The 18,040-nt window shown below is 36.6% G+C and overlaps 1 protein-coding gene and 1 long non-coding RNA gene across 4 annotated transcripts in view; one reads left to right on the top strand and one right to left on the bottom strand.

Moving 5' to 3' along the window:
• Sgo1 (shugoshin 1) overlaps positions 1 to 12,099 on the bottom strand; it is a 50,479-nt gene extending 38,380 nt beyond the window's left edge. Inside the window, exon 1 of the mRNA XM_085679377.2 lies at positions 12,012 to 12,099. The gene's annotated coding sequence lies outside the window, so the exon portion shown is untranslated. The remainder of the gene's footprint in view (positions 1 to 12,011) is intronic.
• LOC125414717 (uncharacterized) overlaps positions 1 to 16,888 on the top strand; it is a 38,179-nt gene extending 21,291 nt beyond the window's left edge. The window contains exons 4-5 of one of the 3 annotated variants that reach the window (XR_007236360.3): positions 3,418 to 3,697; positions 14,161 to 16,888. This is a non-coding gene — a long non-coding RNA (uncharacterized LOC125414717). Of the gene's footprint in view, positions 1 to 3,417 lie in introns of all 3 variants that reach the window. The other 2 variants (XR_014998239.2, XR_015735418.1) reach the window with 2 other exon arrangements.
• Positions 16,889 to 18,040: the final 1,152 nt, after the last annotated feature.

Here is an 18,040-nt window from a genome sequence, read left to right as displayed (position 1 = left end):
GGCAACCACTCACCGGTCTGAAAGGTTGTCCTCAGTACAGGGAGAGGCCTCTTGGAGGTCCAAGGACCCCGCCGACAAAAGGGCGAACTTGGGATGATGGGGAGTATAAATTTTAAAATAATATCAGGGTCTGTGCTTGAATGATGGATGAAGATGAGATCCAAAACAAATTCAACCAGAAATACAGGGCCCAGGGGGAGGAGAGAAGCTTATTAAAGGCTTATTAAACATGGGTGCGGATGTATCAGTACTCCAGAATCTTGACATCCAAATTGTCCTCTTCAGGAGGCAAGATGTTCAGTTCTTGGGAGTTCTTGGGAGATGTTCAGTTCTATCTCAGTTAAAACGAAGCCCAAGATGGGTTGAATGCATAGGGCCAGAAGGGCAAATAGAAATACTAAGGCCATATGTAGCCATTTGTGCTGTGAATTTCTAGGGTCATGACCTATTGCAGCAATGGAATACCCAGTTTAACTCTCCTGCAGCCCCAAAACTTACGTTTCTGAGTAAAATATTAGAAGATATTATTGACAATGGACACCAGCCATTCAGGCTGTACATGAACACAAAGCAATTGATAAATCTTCAGAGGTACCAACAGCCCTGCCTTTAAAATGGTTAATTGAGAAACCAATATGGGTTAGGCAGTGGCCTCTAACTGAGGAAAAGTTGCAGGCTTTAGAACAGCTGGTACAAGTGCAAGTAGAAGCTCAACATATAGAAGAATCTACCAGCCCTTGGAATTCCCCTGTATTTGTTGTTAAAAAAAGAAATCTGGAAAATAGACAATGGTGACAGCTCTAAGCTATCAACAAGATTATTCAACCTATGGGCCCTCTACTATCTGGAATTCCTCTGCATTCTCTGGTACTAAAGGGATGGCCTCTCATAGTTACTGATTTAAAGGATTGTTTCTTCACTATACTTTTACAAGAAAAGGATAGAGAAAAGTTTGCCTTCACAGTACCTACTTATAATAATTCTCAGCCTACTAGGAGATAGCAATGGACCATTCTCCCATAGGGAATGCTCAATAGCCTCACCAATGGGGCCAATACTTTGTCAGCCAGCCATTGGAGATAATATATAAGCAATTTCCTAAGTCTGTAATCTACCATTAAGTGGATGACATTTTGTTATCTGTTTCAAATACAGATACTTTAGAAAGGATGTTTGAGGAAGTAAAGAAAGTCTTGCCTCAATGGGGATTACAAATTACTCCTGAAAAGATTCAAAGAGGAGATTATGTTAATTACCTAGGTTACAGAATAGGTTTACATAAAATTAGAACACAAAAGCCACAGATTAGGAGAGATTGGATACTGACTCTTAATGACTTTCAAATATTATTAGGAGACATTTCTGGTCTATGACTGGCTGCTGGGATAACACCTGATCTAATAATTTATTTAAACAAAACTTTAGATGGTAATAAAGACTTGAATAGTCCCTGAGAATTAACAGCTGAATCAGAAAAGGAATTGATGATTGTTGAGGAGAAATTACAGGAGGCACGTGGATAGGGTGAATCCAAATCTTAATTGTATTCTAGTCATATTGCCTTCCAGAATTTCTCCTACAAGAATATTAATGCAGAGAGACGATATTATCTTAGAATGGATTTTTTTACCACATAAACCAAGTAAAAAATTAAAAACTTATGTGGAAAAGGTCTCTGAATTAATTATAAAAGATAAATTGAGACTTTGTCAATTAGCAGATATAGACCCAGCAGAGATTATTAGTGCCTTTTATTGCTGAAGAAATAAAAAAGTTATTGGAAGACAATGAACCGTGGCAAAGGGCTAGTGCTAATTGCTTGGGAGAAATTAATAACATAAAGAGAACTTCTTGAATTCTTCCTCAAATTGTACATGATGCACCAATAACTGGAGCCTGTACATTTTATACTGATGGAAATAAATCAGGGAAGGCAGGTTACAAGTCAGAGAATTAAGTAAGGTAGAACAAAGCCTTTATAATTCTGTCCAGAAGACAGAATTATATGATATTCTTATGCTACAAAGGTATTTTAAAGCACTTCTTAATATAGTTACTGATTCACAATATGCAGAAAGAGTTGTCTTGCATATTGAAACTGCTGAATTTATATTAGATGAAATGGAATTGACTTCATTATTCATCCAGGTGCAAGACATAACCAGGAATAGGCTTTTTCCTATATACATAACACACATCCAATCCCATACTTATCTGCCAGGTCCTCTAGCACAAGATTATGCAGAAATTGATCAACTATTGATTGGAAGTGTGTTGCAGGCCTCTGAATTTCATAAAAAACATCATGTCAATAGCAAATGTTTAAAGAAAGGGTTTTCTATTACATGGGAACAAGCCAAGGAGATTATAAAGAGGTATCCTACTTGGTCTTTCTATAATCAAGCACCATTGCCTGCAGGGAGTAACCCAAAGGATATTCAAAGGGAATGAGATCTGGCAGATGGATGTGTTCCACTTTATGGAATTTGATAAATTAAAATATGTACACCGCACCATAGACACATATTCAGGTTTTCAATGGACAACTTTTTTGAGCTCAGAAATGACTGATTCAGTAATCACACATTTATTGGATGTATGGCCATCATGGGTATACCTGCACAAATAAGGACAGACAATGGTCTGGCATATGTATCCAGGAAAATGATGTCTTTTATTTTTTTGCTTATTATTATTATAGCACATTACAGGTATACCAAATAATCCTATAGGTCAGGCAGTTATAGAAGGGTTTAATCATACTATAAAAGATAAACAGAAAGAACAAATTGAAAGGGATAGAAAATACCCCCAGAAATAGATTACATAATGCTTTATTAACCTTGAATTTTCTTAACGCTATAAGAAAGGATCAGCAGCAGCAGAGAGGCATTGAATAATGCAAAAAAACTTCTGAATTGAATCAACTAGTATATTTCAAGGATGTGTTGACCTCACAATGGAAACAAGGAGATGCACTGCATTGGGGAAGGGATTTCACTGGTGTGGGACAATCCTATATTCTGTCAATTATGCTTTAAATAAATGCTGATTGGCCAGTAGCCAGGCAGGAAGTGGGACAACCAGACAGGAAGTAGAGGTGAAGCAAGGAGAACAGGAGAATTCAGGGAAGGAGGAAGCCCATTTCTCTGTAGTCCTGTTCAGACACCAAAGAAGCAGGATGTGACCTATCGCACTAAAAAATTTACTGAGGCACGTGGCTAACATAGATAAGAATAATGGGCTAATATAAAGTATAATAGTTAATACAAAGCCTGAGCTAATGGCCCAATCAGTTTTATAACTTATGGAGACCTCTGTATGTTTTTCTTTGGGGCTTACTGGCTGTGAGAACTGGGCAGGACAGAAATCCCAAAAAGCAACCCTTCATGTTACATTTCACTCTTGTTTCCACAGGAGAAGAAAAATTATGTATATCACCAAAATTGATAAAGATACACTTGGAAAAGGATAAACCTCTTGAAAAGGAGAAATGACAGCTCGTTCACAACAGTGACAATCATACTGGTGATGAGAAAAACTCATAAGGGTTAGGGCAGGGTTCTGCTCTTATCTTTGCAGGAAAATAAACATCATCAAAAATTCAAGAGACCCTGAATGTTTGAATTCTGACAGAAGGAAAAATAACTATCCACTAAGGAGCATCTAGAAAACAGAATATGGATTATGAATCCAGGTACTGGTTAGACTTACATTTACACACACACACACACACACACACACACACACACACACACACATATTCAGCTGGTTTTGGAGTTGAACAATGACTCTCTACTTCTCTAAATTCAAGCCTGTTGTTAAAAGGAACTTTCAGAGTTTCTGTCTCATAGCAGGAGCCATCTGGTATGAGACAAAAGGAAGACTTTAGGAAAAGTCTTTTCTTTCTCCACACCTATTTTGTCTATATCATAGTCTTCACTGAATGTATGTTTATATAAATGATGTTAAAGTTTTCCACAATGAACAGAAGTTTCAAGGAAGAAGATGGGGCCTCCCAGCAACAACTCCACCTAGTTGAAATGATGCCATGATGCTGACAGCACTACTATAAGATGTTACCTTTTGGGTACCATCTGCTGAAATGGTGCACCGTCTCATGACATTCTGGTCCAAACTCCAAATAAGAACTTTTAAAAAAAAATCTATCACCTGCTCAGAAATTGTTTGCAACTATAATAGACAGTAATTTTGAAACCTAATCATAACTTTACTTTTGCAGGATCCCATTAGGAGAACATTGCCCCCATGACAGCGGGAAGCAATTTTAGAAGATGAAACCCCCATCCCAAAAAAGTTTGTCCATAGGGTTGGGAACACTGTATAGGGGTTATTGATTATCACTTGTACTAGATAAAGGGTTGGGGTGAAAACTATGTTTGCTTAAAAAAAAGGGAATTGTAATAATAGGTAATAGAGTGAATACTTATGAGCTATTATTTATGGATAATTTACATTGGTATAGTTTTTTATATTGATACAAGTTCAAATTATAATTGTTATTTTTGTTTACATTATTTGTACACCTATACAAAGTTATTCTGGCAGACTGTATATATGCATGTTTTTATCTCTGTTTAGGACATTTTGTATATATTTTTATTTATTTATTTATTTATTAAAATTTTCCACCTCTTCCCCTCCTCCCTTTTCCCTCCCCCTTCCCACCTCCCCCTCCCTACCTTCCCCTCCCTCTCTAGTCTTAAGAGCAGTCAGGGTTCCCTGCCCCGTAGGAAGTCCACAGTCCTCCCCCCTCCTTCCAGGTCTATAAAGGTGAGCATCCAAACAAACCAGGCTCCCACAAAGGCAGTCCATGCAGTAGAATAAAAACCCAGTGCCATTGTCCTTGGCTTCTCAGTCAGCCTTCATTGCCAGCCACATTCAGAGTGTCCGTTTTGATCACATGCTCCATCACTCCCAGTCCAGCTGGCCTTGATGAGCTCCCATTAGATCAGTCCCACTGTTTCAGTGGGTGGACGCACCCCTCGTGTTCCTGACTTCCTTGTTCATGTTCTCCCTCCTTGTGCTCCTCATTTGGACCTAGGGAACTAAGTTCAGTGCTCTGATGTGGGTCTCTGTCTCTATCTCCATCCATCACCAGATGAAGGTTCTATGGTGATATGCAAGGTATTCATCAGTATGGCTATGGGACAAGGCCAGTTCAGGCACCCTCTTCTCTGCTGCCCAAGAAACAATCTGGGGAACTCTCCTTGGACCTGGGAACCCCTCTAGAATCAAGGCTCTTGCAAACCCTAAAATGGCTCCCTTAGTTGAGATATTTACTTCCCTGCTCCCATATCTACCCTTCCTCCATCCTATTCATCCCATTCCCCCAAGCATTCCTGAATCCTCCCCTTCTCCCTTCTCTCTACCCATCTCCCCTTACATCCACCCAGCAGTCCCCCTCCTCCCGTGCATCCAAGTTTGCCTGGCAATCTTGTCTACTTCCAATATCCAGGAGGATAACTATATGGTTTTCTTTGGGTTCACCTTCTTATTTAGCTTCTCTAGGGTCACAAATTATAGGCTCAAAGACCTTTAATTAAGGCTAGAATCCACTTATGAGTGAGTACATACTATATTTCTCTTTTTGGGTCTGGGTTACCTCACTCAGTAAAGCGTTTTCTATTTCCATGCATTTGCATGCAAAATTCAAGACGTCATTGTTTTTTACCGCTGAGTAAAACTCTAATGTGTCTATGTTCCACACCTTCTTTAACCATTCTTCTATTGAGGGGCACCTAGATTGTTTCCAGGTTCTGGCTACTACAAATAGTGCTGCTGTGAATATAGTTGAACAAATGCTTTTGTAGTATGTTAGGGCATCTCTTGGGCATATTCCCAAGAGTGGAATTGCTGGGTCCTGAAGTAGGTTGACTCCTAGTTTCCTGAGAAACCACCACACTGATTTCCAAGATGGCTGCACAAGTTTGCATTCCCACCAACAATGAATGAGTGTTCCCCTCACTCCACATGCTCTCCAGCATAGGCTATCATTGGTGTTTTTGAGTTTAGCTATTCTGACAGGTGTAAGATGGTATCTCAAAGTTGTTTTGATTTGCATTTCCCTGATCACTAAGGAGGTTGAGCATGACCTTAAGTGTCTTCTGGCCATTCGAAGTTCATCTGCTGTGAATTCTCTGTTCAGTTCAGTACCCCATTTTTTAATTGGGTTAATAAGAGTTTTAATGTCTAGTTTCTTGAGTTCTTTGTATATTTGGAGATCAGACCTTTATCTGATGAGGGGTTTATGAAGATCTTCTCCCAGTCCGAAGGTAGCCTTTTTGTCTTACTGATAGTGTTCTTTGCTTTACAGAAGCTTCTCAGTTTCAGGAGGTCCCATTTATTCATTGTTTCTCTTATTGTCTGTGCTACTGGCATTCTTCTTAGGAAGTGGTCTCCTGTGCCTATGTCTTGTAGACTACTTCCCACTTTCTCTTCTATCAGGTTCAATGTGGTCAGATTAATATTGAGGTCTTTAATCCATTTGGACCTGAGTTTTGTGCATGGTGATAGTTATGGATCTATTTTTATTCTTCTACAGGTTGACATCCAGTTATGCCAGCACCATTTGTTAAAAATGCTTTCCATCTTCCATTGTATACTTTTAGCTTCCTTGTCGAAAATCAGGTGCTCATAGGTTTGTGGGTTAATATCCGGGTCTTCTATTCAATTCCATAGGTCGACTTCTCTGTTCTTATGCCAATACCAAGCTGTTTTCAATACTGTAACTCTGTAATAGCGTTTGAAGTCAGGCATGGTAATGCCTCCAGAAGTTCCTGTATTATATAAGATTGTTTTGGCTATCCTGGGATTTTGTTTTTCCATATAAAATTGATTATTGTTCTCTCAAGGTCTGTGAAGAATTTTGATGGGATTTTGATGGGGATTGCATTGAATTTGCTTTTGGTAGAATTGCCATTTTTACTATGTTGATCCTCCCAATCCAAGAGCAAGGGAGATCCTTCCATTTTCTGGTATCCTCCTCAATTTCTTTCTTCAAAGACTTAAAGTTCTTGTCAAATAGGTCTTTCACTTCCTTGGTTAGAGTTACCCCACGATATTTTATGCTATTTGTGGCTATCGTGAAAGGTGATGCTTCTCTGATTTCCCTCTTGGCTTTTTTATCCTTTGTGTATAGGAGGGCAACTGATTTTTGGAGTTGATATTGTATCCTGCCACATTACTAAAGGTGTTTATCAGCTGTAGGAGTTCTTTGGTAAAGTTTTTGAGGTCGCTTACGTACAGTATCATATCATCTCCAAATAACGAAAGTTTAACTTCTTCCTTTCATATTCGAATCCCCTTGATCCCCTTATGTTGTCTTAATGCTATTGCTAGAACTTCAAGCACTATAATGAAAAGGTATGGAGAGAGTGGACAGCCTTTTCGTTTTCCTGATTTTAGTGGAATGACTTTGAGTTTCTCTCCATTCAATTTGATGTTAGCTGTTGGCTTGGTGTAAATAGCTTTTATTATATTTAGGTATGATCCTTGTATTCCCAATCGCTCCAACACCTTTATCCTAAAGGGGTTTTGAATTTTTTTCAGCATCCAATGAAATGATCATATGGTTTTTTTTCTTTCAGTTTATTTATATGATGGATTACATTGATAGATTTGCATATGTTGAACCAGCCCTGCATCTCTGGGATGAAGCCTACTTGATCATAATGGATAATTTTTCTAATATGTTCTTGGATTCAATTTACCAGTATTTTATTGAGAATTTTTGCATCGATGTTCATGAGTGAGATTGGCCTGTAATTCTCCTTCTTGGTTGTGTCTTTGTGTAGTTTTGGTATCAGGGTAACTGCAGCTTCATAAAAAGTTTGCCAATGACTCTTCTGTTTCTATATTGTGAAATACATTAAGGAGTATAGGAATTAGCTCTTCCTGGAAGTTCTGGTAGAATTCTCCATTGAAACCGTCTGGTCCTGGGCTTTTTTTGGTAGGGAGATTGTTGATAACAGCTTCTAATTCTTCACGACTCACAGGTCTATTTAAATTTTTCACCTGGTCTTGGTTCAACTTTGGTGTATGGTACTTGTCTAAAAAAAAGTCCATTTGTTTTACATTTTCCAATTTTGTGGCATACAGTCTTTTATAGTAAGATCTAATGATTCTCTGAATTTTCTCTGTGTCTGTGGTTATGTCCCCCTTTTCATTTCTGATCTTATTAATTTGCTTGTTATCTCTCTGTTGTTTGAATAATTTGAATCGGGGTTTGTCAATCTTGTTGATTTTCTCAAAGCTTTTTGTGTCATTGCTTCTTCTGTGTTTCTATTTAGTTGATTTCACCCTTCAGTTTGATTATTTCCAGTCTTCTACTCCTCCTCGGTGAATCTGCTTCTTTTTTTCTAGAGCTTTTAGGTGTGCTGTTAAGTCTCCAATGTGTGCTTTCTCCGTTTTCTTTAATTGGGCAATTAGTGCTATGAACTTTCCTCTTAGCACTGCTTTCATAGTGTCCCATAGGTTTGAGTATGTTGTGTCTTTATTTTCATTAAATTCATGGAAGACTTTAATTTCTTCCTTTATTTCTTCCTTGTCCCCTGGGTGATTCCGTAGTTGACAGTTCAGCTTCCATGAGTTTGTTGGCTTCCTCGGGGTAGCATTGTTGTTGAATTCTAACTTTAATCCATGGTGATCCAACAGGACACAGGTGGTTATTAATATTTTTTTGTATCTGTGGAAGTTTGCTTTGTTGCCAAGTATGTGGTCATTTTTTGAGAAGGTTCCATGAGCTACAGAGAAGATGGTAAATCTTTCCTATTTGGGTGGAGTGTTCTATAGATGTCTGTTAAGTTCATTTGTTTCAATACCGCCAATAATTCTCTTATTTCTCTGTTAGATTTCTGTCTGATTGACCTGTCTATTGGTGAGAGAGGAGTGTTGAAGTCTCCTACTATTAGTGTGTGTGGTTTGATGACTGCCTTGAGTTCTAGAAGTGTTTCTTTTACATACGTGGGTGCCTTTATATTAGGGGCATGGATATTCAGGATTGAGGCTTCCTCCTGATGAATTGTTCCTGTTATGAGTAAAAAATGTCCATCTCCATCTCTTCTGATTAATTTTAGTTTGAAGTCAATTTTGTTAGAAATTAGGATGGCCACACCCGCTTGTTTCTTAGGTCTGTTTGCTTGGACAACATTTTCCCAACCCTTTCCTCTGAGTAGATGTCTGTCTTTGTGGTTGAGGTGTGTTTCTTGTAAACAGCAGAATGTTGGATCCTGGTTTCATATCCAATCTCTTTGTCTGTGCCTTTTTATAGGTAAATTGAGTCCATTGATATTTGGTGATATTAATGACCAGTGGTTGTTGACTTCGGTTATTTTTCTTTTTTTAGGTTGTAGAGTTTGTTTGTTTCCCTTCTTTGAGTTGTGCTTGTGAAGGGTTGCTAGATGTCTGAGTTATTGTAGGCAGTGTTGGCAATGTTGGATTCCTTGGTTTGTGATTTTCCTTCTATTACTTTCTGTAAGGCTTGACGGTGCGCTGCAATGGACTCCAGGACAGCTGGGACGGCCCAGCAGGGAAGTTGACTGGGGTGAGAACACTCTGCCCCAAATGTTACAACTCGGTGGCCACACTGCTCACTAAAGCTTGTGCCACATATTCGCTGCCATGCTCCTCTCCTAGGAGCTACAATCCTATTTGAAGAAGACTAAAAGATTTTCTAAAAATCTTTTCTCTATGCCTTAAAATTATTAAAATTATTCTAACTCTTCTTTTAGTAGTTATAAGTTGCCCATTAGGCAAGATTCAAAATCTATAAAATTTAAAACAAATGTCTCTCCCACCAATGTTTTTGTCTATTTCTCAAGAAAACTGTGTCATTAGAAAGTTTGTCTGTTCGTGCATTCTGGTGTGTTCATAAATGTCAGTTAAATATGGCATGGTGAAAAAAATAGGTTGGGTATCTTTGCCTTTGGCGCCTTTGTCACTGCAGTCACTAAGGGGTACCTTGTGGACGCACCTCAGAATATGCCTCTGAACTCTCTAGTCACTGGATTCGGGTATTTGGTGTAGATAACATTAAAGATGCTTCTTGCTCTTCAATTTTTATTAAAAAGCTGTTTATAAAGTTGGGGTCTGGCTCTCTCCTTCTCTAGATTAAAACATGTTTAAAAGTTTCTCTGTGCCCTGTGTCAGGTTGATTCTTCCTGCACAGAGAGCAAAGTTGAACAGACAAAAAAAAAAAAAATTGACATGGTTGTGTAAACATCCTACCCCTCAAGATGTATAAATTAAATGGATTGGGTTTGGTTGAAAATCTATTAAATATATCTATAAGGTTAACTTAAAACTAGTAAAGTAGCACATGTGGTCTGCTGCCATCCTTGTTAGGGTTGGAGAAGATGGATGTGACTTCACCACCATTTAATTAAAGGTAGCCACGTGCAGTGTGCTCAGCAAGGAGACAATAGGTCTCCAATATATTTTATATTAGGATGGACTTTTGTGTAATAATTCCTGTCTTGTTCTAAAACCAAGGTTTATAAATTAATCCTAAATATTAAACATTAAATAATCTATACTATTAGAGTTTACTTTTTACCTCATGTGGATTATGGTTGTGCCCTGTTTATTCTGACTTGAAGTAAAGAAAGGGTACCTTGTTTTTTTGAGCGATCATAAATCTTTTTAAGAGGAAATTTTGAAATTTTACTTTTAAATTACAAAATACTCTATATATTAAGTACTATGTATAAATGCTAAAATAATTAAATACTAAATATAAATACTATATGTATGCTAAAAATAACTTTAGGAAATATTTAGTATTTTTAAGGCTATAAAACATCTTAAGTACATAAAAGGTTTTATTACAATATAATCTTTGTAAATAGGTAGGTTTAACAACAATAAACAACCAACTTTTTTTTTTTAATCAAGGCCTCAGCTAACTTCTCATGTATAGTTTAGGCCACATGACTCATTCTTTCTCCTCATGTTACTACTAGGTCTAGATACAGTTTCCCTTGTTACCAGACTCACAAAGATAAACTCACAGCACACACTTCTGTTGCACAAGTTCTAATTGGTATTAATAATAAAAACCCAGAGCTAGGTATTGGGACCAATGCTGAGAGATCTGAGAAAGAGGAAAAAAACACAGCCAACTCTTAACCTTGCTAATTACTCAGTTGAAAAGAGAATGAGTTCTTATCTCCTCCTGAGTTATATTCATCTCTTCACCCAGTCATATCACTTCCTGTTTTTCTGTACAGACCTCCAGACCTCTATAGCTAACTAGTGGCTAGCTCTGCCCTGAGATTCAGGCAAGCTTTATTTGGAGAGTACAGATAAGATATCACAAATTTCCCCTTTTTGTCTAAAATAAAAAAGGTTATAACTAATATAAGAAAAACTATATACAATAAGCACAACAACTGTATACAGGCAACAAATACATCAAAAATTTATAGTCCATTAGCAATTAACAAATTCAGAGAAATTACTTCAAATCTATCCTACTTTGATAAGTCCAAAAGGTCGTACCTAGTTTATTTTCTATTCTAACTTATATTACCAAAGCTATCTTTTTTTGTTTTGTTTTGTTGTTTTTGTTTTCAAGACAGAGTTTCTCTGTGTAGTGAGCTTGTTTTGGAACTCACTCTGTAAACTAGTCTGGCATCAAACTCACTGTGATTTTCTTGTCTCTGCCTCCTATGTGCAAGTATTAAAGGTGTGTGCCACTACCCCCTGGGCCCAAAACTATCTTTCAATGTCTCTTAACCTTACATACTTTACATCTCTTTAGTGATTTGTTTTTCTGAATCTGGTAACAAGAGAAACTAAAATTATACTCTGATGGAGTGTTCAAGAAGGAAATAATATTACCTGTGTAAGCAGGAAATGCAAGTAAGCAACTTGCAAAATTTGTGACCCAAGGTTCCTCTGCAATGTTCTGACATCCATCTTCAGCCGACTGGCCTAGAATATCTGACAGACTTTTCTGTGAAGCAGAGTATTCTGAATGGCTGTCTTACCTTGTCTTGGTAAAGTCTAACAGTCTTTTCTTTTGGGTCCTGTTTGTCCTATTTGGTCAGCATATTGTCAGCAGAAAGGCAAGAACACTTTTTTGACCAGTGGTTATCTGTTGCCAAAAGAAAGTAAACTCCATGTAAAGTTTCTTTGATGTCCATTATCTTTTCTCAAGTAGATTGTTGCTGTCAGGAGCAAGACATGTCTCTTTGTCCTTAAAAGAAAAGAACCTATGTTATTATAACATCTTAAATGCCATATTCTGTAGTCCTCTGAAGTGTTTGAAGATTACCTATTGATCTGAAATATATTTTTTGACATTGACCTTGAAAACATACCGAATATGACAACAATTTTGACTGTAATGGATGAATAATTGCTAACCTGCATTTCCTTATTATTCTAAGTAGTTGATACTAACTTTCAAGGGCTAAAATTTTACATTACATTGTTAAATGAGCTGTATAGGTATAATTTCTTGAAGATTAGCATGTATGTACTATGTTGTAACAAAATTAAACCCAAATTTGTATCAATATACAAAGATCCATATCAATGTAAAATATTTAAAACAAATAGTTGCTCTTTTTTTAAAAGAAAATTTGATAATCTACCTTTTTATTTCTATTTTCTATAATAATTTATTCTTATATTCTCCCTATATCCCCTTTTTTTCTTTTCAGAACAAGAACCCTGAATCTAAACTCCTTTGTCCAGTTTTTTTTTCTGATTATTACCAATAACAACTTGCAACCAATATCCCTAAACAATGACAGATATCCATAATCCACTATAAGCCCCTCCCCCCAAAAAACCCACTCACACTACCTCTTGGAAATATGTGTCTCATGTTCTTAAAGTTTCTTCCTGCTGTCTGAGGGTGGTGGCAACTTTAGGGGATCCTGAAAAGAAAAATTTGGGTTAATTGTCTAGTCCTGGGAGAGGTAGCAGTATCATTTTCTATCCAGTCTCTGTGTAATGGAAAAGTGCAGGCTTTTTTTCAAGTCCTGGCTAACTGTGAGTCTGGATCATCTCAGCTAGCTACCTCGAAATTGTCCTGAGCAGTTTGTAGTCCAAAGTCAATCTTTAGATGGTGTTGTTCAGCTTACTGGTGTTGTTACAGTCCTGGAAGAATCATTGTGGAACCCCATCTTCCTTTTGGAGACTTCAAAGATTGCTATTAGGCATTATTGTTTTTCACTGTAGAAAACTTAAGAATTTTAAATGCCATATGCAGCAGGTCTCAAAGAGGTTAAAGCATTATATTTGTTATGTGTATCCAAACTTGATTCTTAGTTACCTGGTAGTGACAGAAACAGGAAATCATATACAAGATAGACAAAGCCTTGTTCTATAATTATTCAATACTCTATATAAGCATTAATATGGTATCAAAAAGTTTAAATGCTATATATATATGTATATATATTAATCTTATAAAATTTGAGATGATATTTGTATCTTGAGAAAAACTTTAAATAATCAAAATAAAACAAAAGGATTATAAGATTAGTGACAATAAAACAGTCCCTAAATTTTGGTTTTTCTTCTGTCCCATATCAGGTGGTTCTTCTGACATGAGACAGATTTTGGTTTTTACTTTAACAAGCATGCTTGGTTTTAGAGAGGAAGAGAGTCACACTCTAACTTCAAAGCCAGCTTTAATTTTGAATTAGACTGGGACCACAAAAGTATCATTTGCATTCTACCTCTGTATAGAACAGCAGAAACAAACATTTGGAAGGATTTTTGAAATTTTGTTCTGTTGGTGATGTCATATACCAATAGGCCAATTTACTTTTTTTCTTTGGACATTATCTTTGGATGGTTCATTCTTTTTATTTAAATGCCTCATTTGTTTACTGGTCTTCAGATCCCTTAGTCAGATGCCTTTGTTCTCCTGAAAAAGCAAAATCAAAACTCTGCCTCAGTCATAACTTTGGGGAGATTCCCTTTAGGCAAGTTATAGCTGATCAAATGAAAAGCATTTATCAGTCATATAAGTTAATTTAGATTGAATGGTCATGTTGTTTGAGGTCTCTCTTGTTCAAATCAATGTTTATCAATTTTGATGGTATGATGATGTTGGGTATCATTCTATATATGTGTTACTCTTATTGGTTAATGAATAAAAATGCTCTGGTCTATGCCCAGGCAGAATATAGCCAGGCTGGAACAGATATGGAGAAGGAGTAGGTGGAGTCAGGGAGCCAAAGGAGGGAGATGCCTTGAATCTTTCAGGTAAGTCACAGTCTCATAACAATATACTGATTAATAGAGGTTACTTTAAAATTAAAGAACTAGCTAGAAATATGCCTGAGTCATTGTCCAAATAGTGCTATAATTATTCTAGTTTCTATGTGATTATTTGTGTCTGAGTAGTGGGAAATATGGGACATGAACACATGACTCTGAGATTAAGTCTCATGGTCTACTGATTGAGCTAGCTGGGCCAGGAAACAAACAAGCAGTCTCCATCTACAAAATGGTGCTCACCATCTGGGGCATGGATTCACAGAAGACCTAGAAAAATTAGCAAAATTGGGACTTCTAGACTCACAAAAATAGGACTCAATTGGGGCTTCTTGGTAGCTGCATGTTTTCAGATAGGTTGTTTGCTGGCTACAAGCAGTGGCACAGCTTCTTTAAAAGAAGGCTTTCTGGTTCATGCTGATGGCTGCTCTTGGCATGAATGACTCTTGTTCTTTCGGGTGGCCCTGTTATGGACCATTTAAATGGGGTTTGTGAGCAGAGTGCTACAAGCTGCTTTATGGTGACATAGATCCTTACATCCCTCAAGCTGGGGCAGTGAGTATGGCTTGCAGAGGTGATTAACATACCTCTGCTATATTGGATAGGGCAGAGCCAATAGGCAGGGCTGAGGAGTTGGTTCTGCTTAGCAATAAAAAAGGTGTTCCTGGTCAGAAAATGATTACAGATACACAATAAAGACAGATTCAGATGAAAAAGACATCTAAATGGGTCACAGTGTTGGATGAATGTACATGGGCTCATGAGAGAGAAGAAAGACTACAGTAAGTCATAGATTAAAGGAGGAAAAAATAGTAAAATATTAAAAATAAACCACATAAAGATGAAATATACACAAAGTCTGGATTAGATATATTATTATGTTTTCTTTGATTCTAGAAGCTGCTAAGTTAAACCAACTTAAAGATATCTTGACTTAAAACTTTAAGTCTAGGGACATGTTACTTTGAAAAAAAGGTTCCATTTTGCTTCTACAGAAAATGAGAAACTGTGGATTTCTTCCAGGTTAATGTGGTTTGATGGAAAAAAAAACCCAAAAGGTCTCTGTGAACCCTAAAAATACTTCACCCAAAAATAGCAGAAAGAGGTTTGGAGAAACCTTTGCCCAAATTCTTCAAAATAATTTTTTTGTAAATGTTTGTTTTCATTTAAATGGGGTTGATTGTAAGTGATTAATTATCACAGTAAATTTCTATAAAAATAAGGAAAATATGATATAAAGATGAACACTTTGCATTGGTATGAATCTTGGTCTATTGATACACATTTGAAGTCACTTTGCTATACTGTGTATATGTATTTCTGCTTTTGTTTAAGGTATTATTTCTATGCAGCTCATTCAAAAATGTAATGAATAGTTATAGTCATTTATAATAATCAAGTTTGTTGTCATGTTAGTTAGACTTTCTAGATATACAAGATACATTTCAGTTAGATAGATAATCTTCAACATTTCAAAGGCCTACAGAATACGGCATTTAAAATGTTTTAAGAACTTAGAATTTTCTCTGCAGTGAAACATGTCTGCTTCTGGCAGCACCAATTACTTAAGAGAGGTTGATGGGTATTGAAGAAACTCGATATGGAATTTGCCTTCAATGTGACAAGGCTCACCATTTGGTCATGACTGTTCTTGCCTGAACTTCTTGATGTTTTTCTAACTTGTGGTTTGTAATATATGTGGATATACAGAATGTTAATCTATTTAGAATTATTTCTTTTGTTCAGGATTGTTTTGCCTGCTTGTGGTCTTTTATGGATCCCGATGAATTCTAGGACACATTTTAATTTCCATGAAGAATGATATGAGGATTTTAGCTGGGATTGTACTATGTAAAATTATCATTTTCACATTATTAAGTCTACCAATCTGAGTGTCAGATACTTTTAATTTTCTTGTGTCTTTCTCTATCATTGCAGATGCTCTTCATGTCCTTGATAAGGTTCATTCTTATTTTCTTTGAGGTTATTATAAATGTGATCTCATTTATCATCTATTTGTATGTTGTTTGTATATAGAAAGGCAATTGATTTGTGCAAGATGATTCTGTATTTTGCTATATTGTTTAATTAGCTTATGGTTTCTAAAATTTCCTATGGAACTTGTGGAATAGCCCATGTTATCTCCAAATAGAAACAGTTTGATTTCTTAGTTGTGTATTCATATTTCTTTAGTTTTCTTCTTTTGCCTTACTCCTCAAGCTAGTATTGAGAGCTTATAACATTAAAAATTAGTGGGTATAATAGATATCCATGTCTCATTTCTGACTTCCTCTAGATTGTTTCAAGCTTCTGTTTACTAAGGTGTTAACTACATTTCTCATATACACCTTATTATATTGCATCTCAAGGATAAAATCTACTTAATATCTACATGGTCATGTTAGATAGTCTTTTTTATTCATGTCCGTATACTGTTTGAAAATATTATATTGAGGAATTTGAGTCTAGGGCTTGGTAGGATGAAAGGTAATATGGGATACAATATAATTATATTTTAACTTCAAATGTATAACATTAAAAAAACAAAGGCAAAATAAAGACTCTGTCTGGTAAAAGACAATAAAAACATGTATCATCCATTAGAATAAAGATGGATTTGTTCCAGTGATATGTAGATTCTTCATCATATGAAAACCAAAAATATAGTAAACAATACAAATATGAACAGAAAGACAAGTCACATGATTCTTTCATGAGGTATAAAAGGCCTTTAACAATACCTAACATATGTGAATGATAAATATCTTGGGATGTACAGTACCTGAAGAAGATAACACATCATAACAAAGGCTATGTCACCCTACAAGGTAAAACCTCTCAGCAATTCCATTAAAATCAGTAATGAGACAGGGCTACTCACTATCCCCACTCCCTTCCAATATAGTGCTCAAAGCACCCACTGAAGCAATAAAGCAAGAAAATAAACTTAGAGGACAAATAGCAAAAGAATTTGATTCATCCCTATTTGCAAATGGTATGATATTATGCTTAAGAGATCCCATTTCTGCTAGACTTACAGGTGTCAGACAACCACTGTACATGAACCACAAGTCCTGGGTTATAGTAAAGAGTCCACATAGCCCATTCATGCAGCAGTATGCATGTTGAGTTATAGGCATGAAACTTCCACAGTACATGTACTATCAATGTTGGGTTACTGGCTTGAACTTTGCATAGTACACTCAGATTGAATGTAGAGGTATTGGGATGAACATCCCACAGTACACATATCCTGAGTGTAGGATTATAGGCATTCATCTTCCATAGCACATGAACCATGATGTATAGGATTACAGGTGTCAGTTAATGACTATCCATGTACCATGGGTTCTATGCTACAGCAAATAGCCACTGTAGCATATCCACTATGAATCTGTTGTTACAGACATGAACCTCCCACAGTACATGCACAGTGGTTGCTGGGTTACTGATTTCAATCTCACATTCACAAGGAGTGCTGTGTTATACAGACAAACCTCCTATATTATATAGACCATGAGTGCTAGGAAACAGGTGTAAGACTCCCTCACTAGAGGCACCATGAGTGCTTGGTTACAAACCTGAGTGTCTTGGAGCACATGCAGTATGTGTACTGGTTTATAGGTATGAGCCAGACCACTACATGCATGCCCCAACAAATACACTTACTGTGAATGTTGGGATATAGCCTGAAGCTTCCCAAAGTACATGCACCATGAGTGTCAAATTACAACCATGAAACCACCATCTTTCATAAATACTGGCTTATAGCCATGGGCTT

Source organism: Myodes glareolus, chromosome 18 (assembly GCF_982192425.1).
Source record: "Myodes glareolus chromosome 18, mMyoGla1.1, whole genome shotgun sequence".
Taxonomy (NCBI): Eukaryota; Metazoa; Chordata; class Mammalia; order Rodentia; family Cricetidae; genus Myodes; species Myodes glareolus.
The sequence above is the reverse complement of the archived record's forward strand: the minus strand, read 5'-3'. Positions and strand labels throughout refer to the sequence as shown.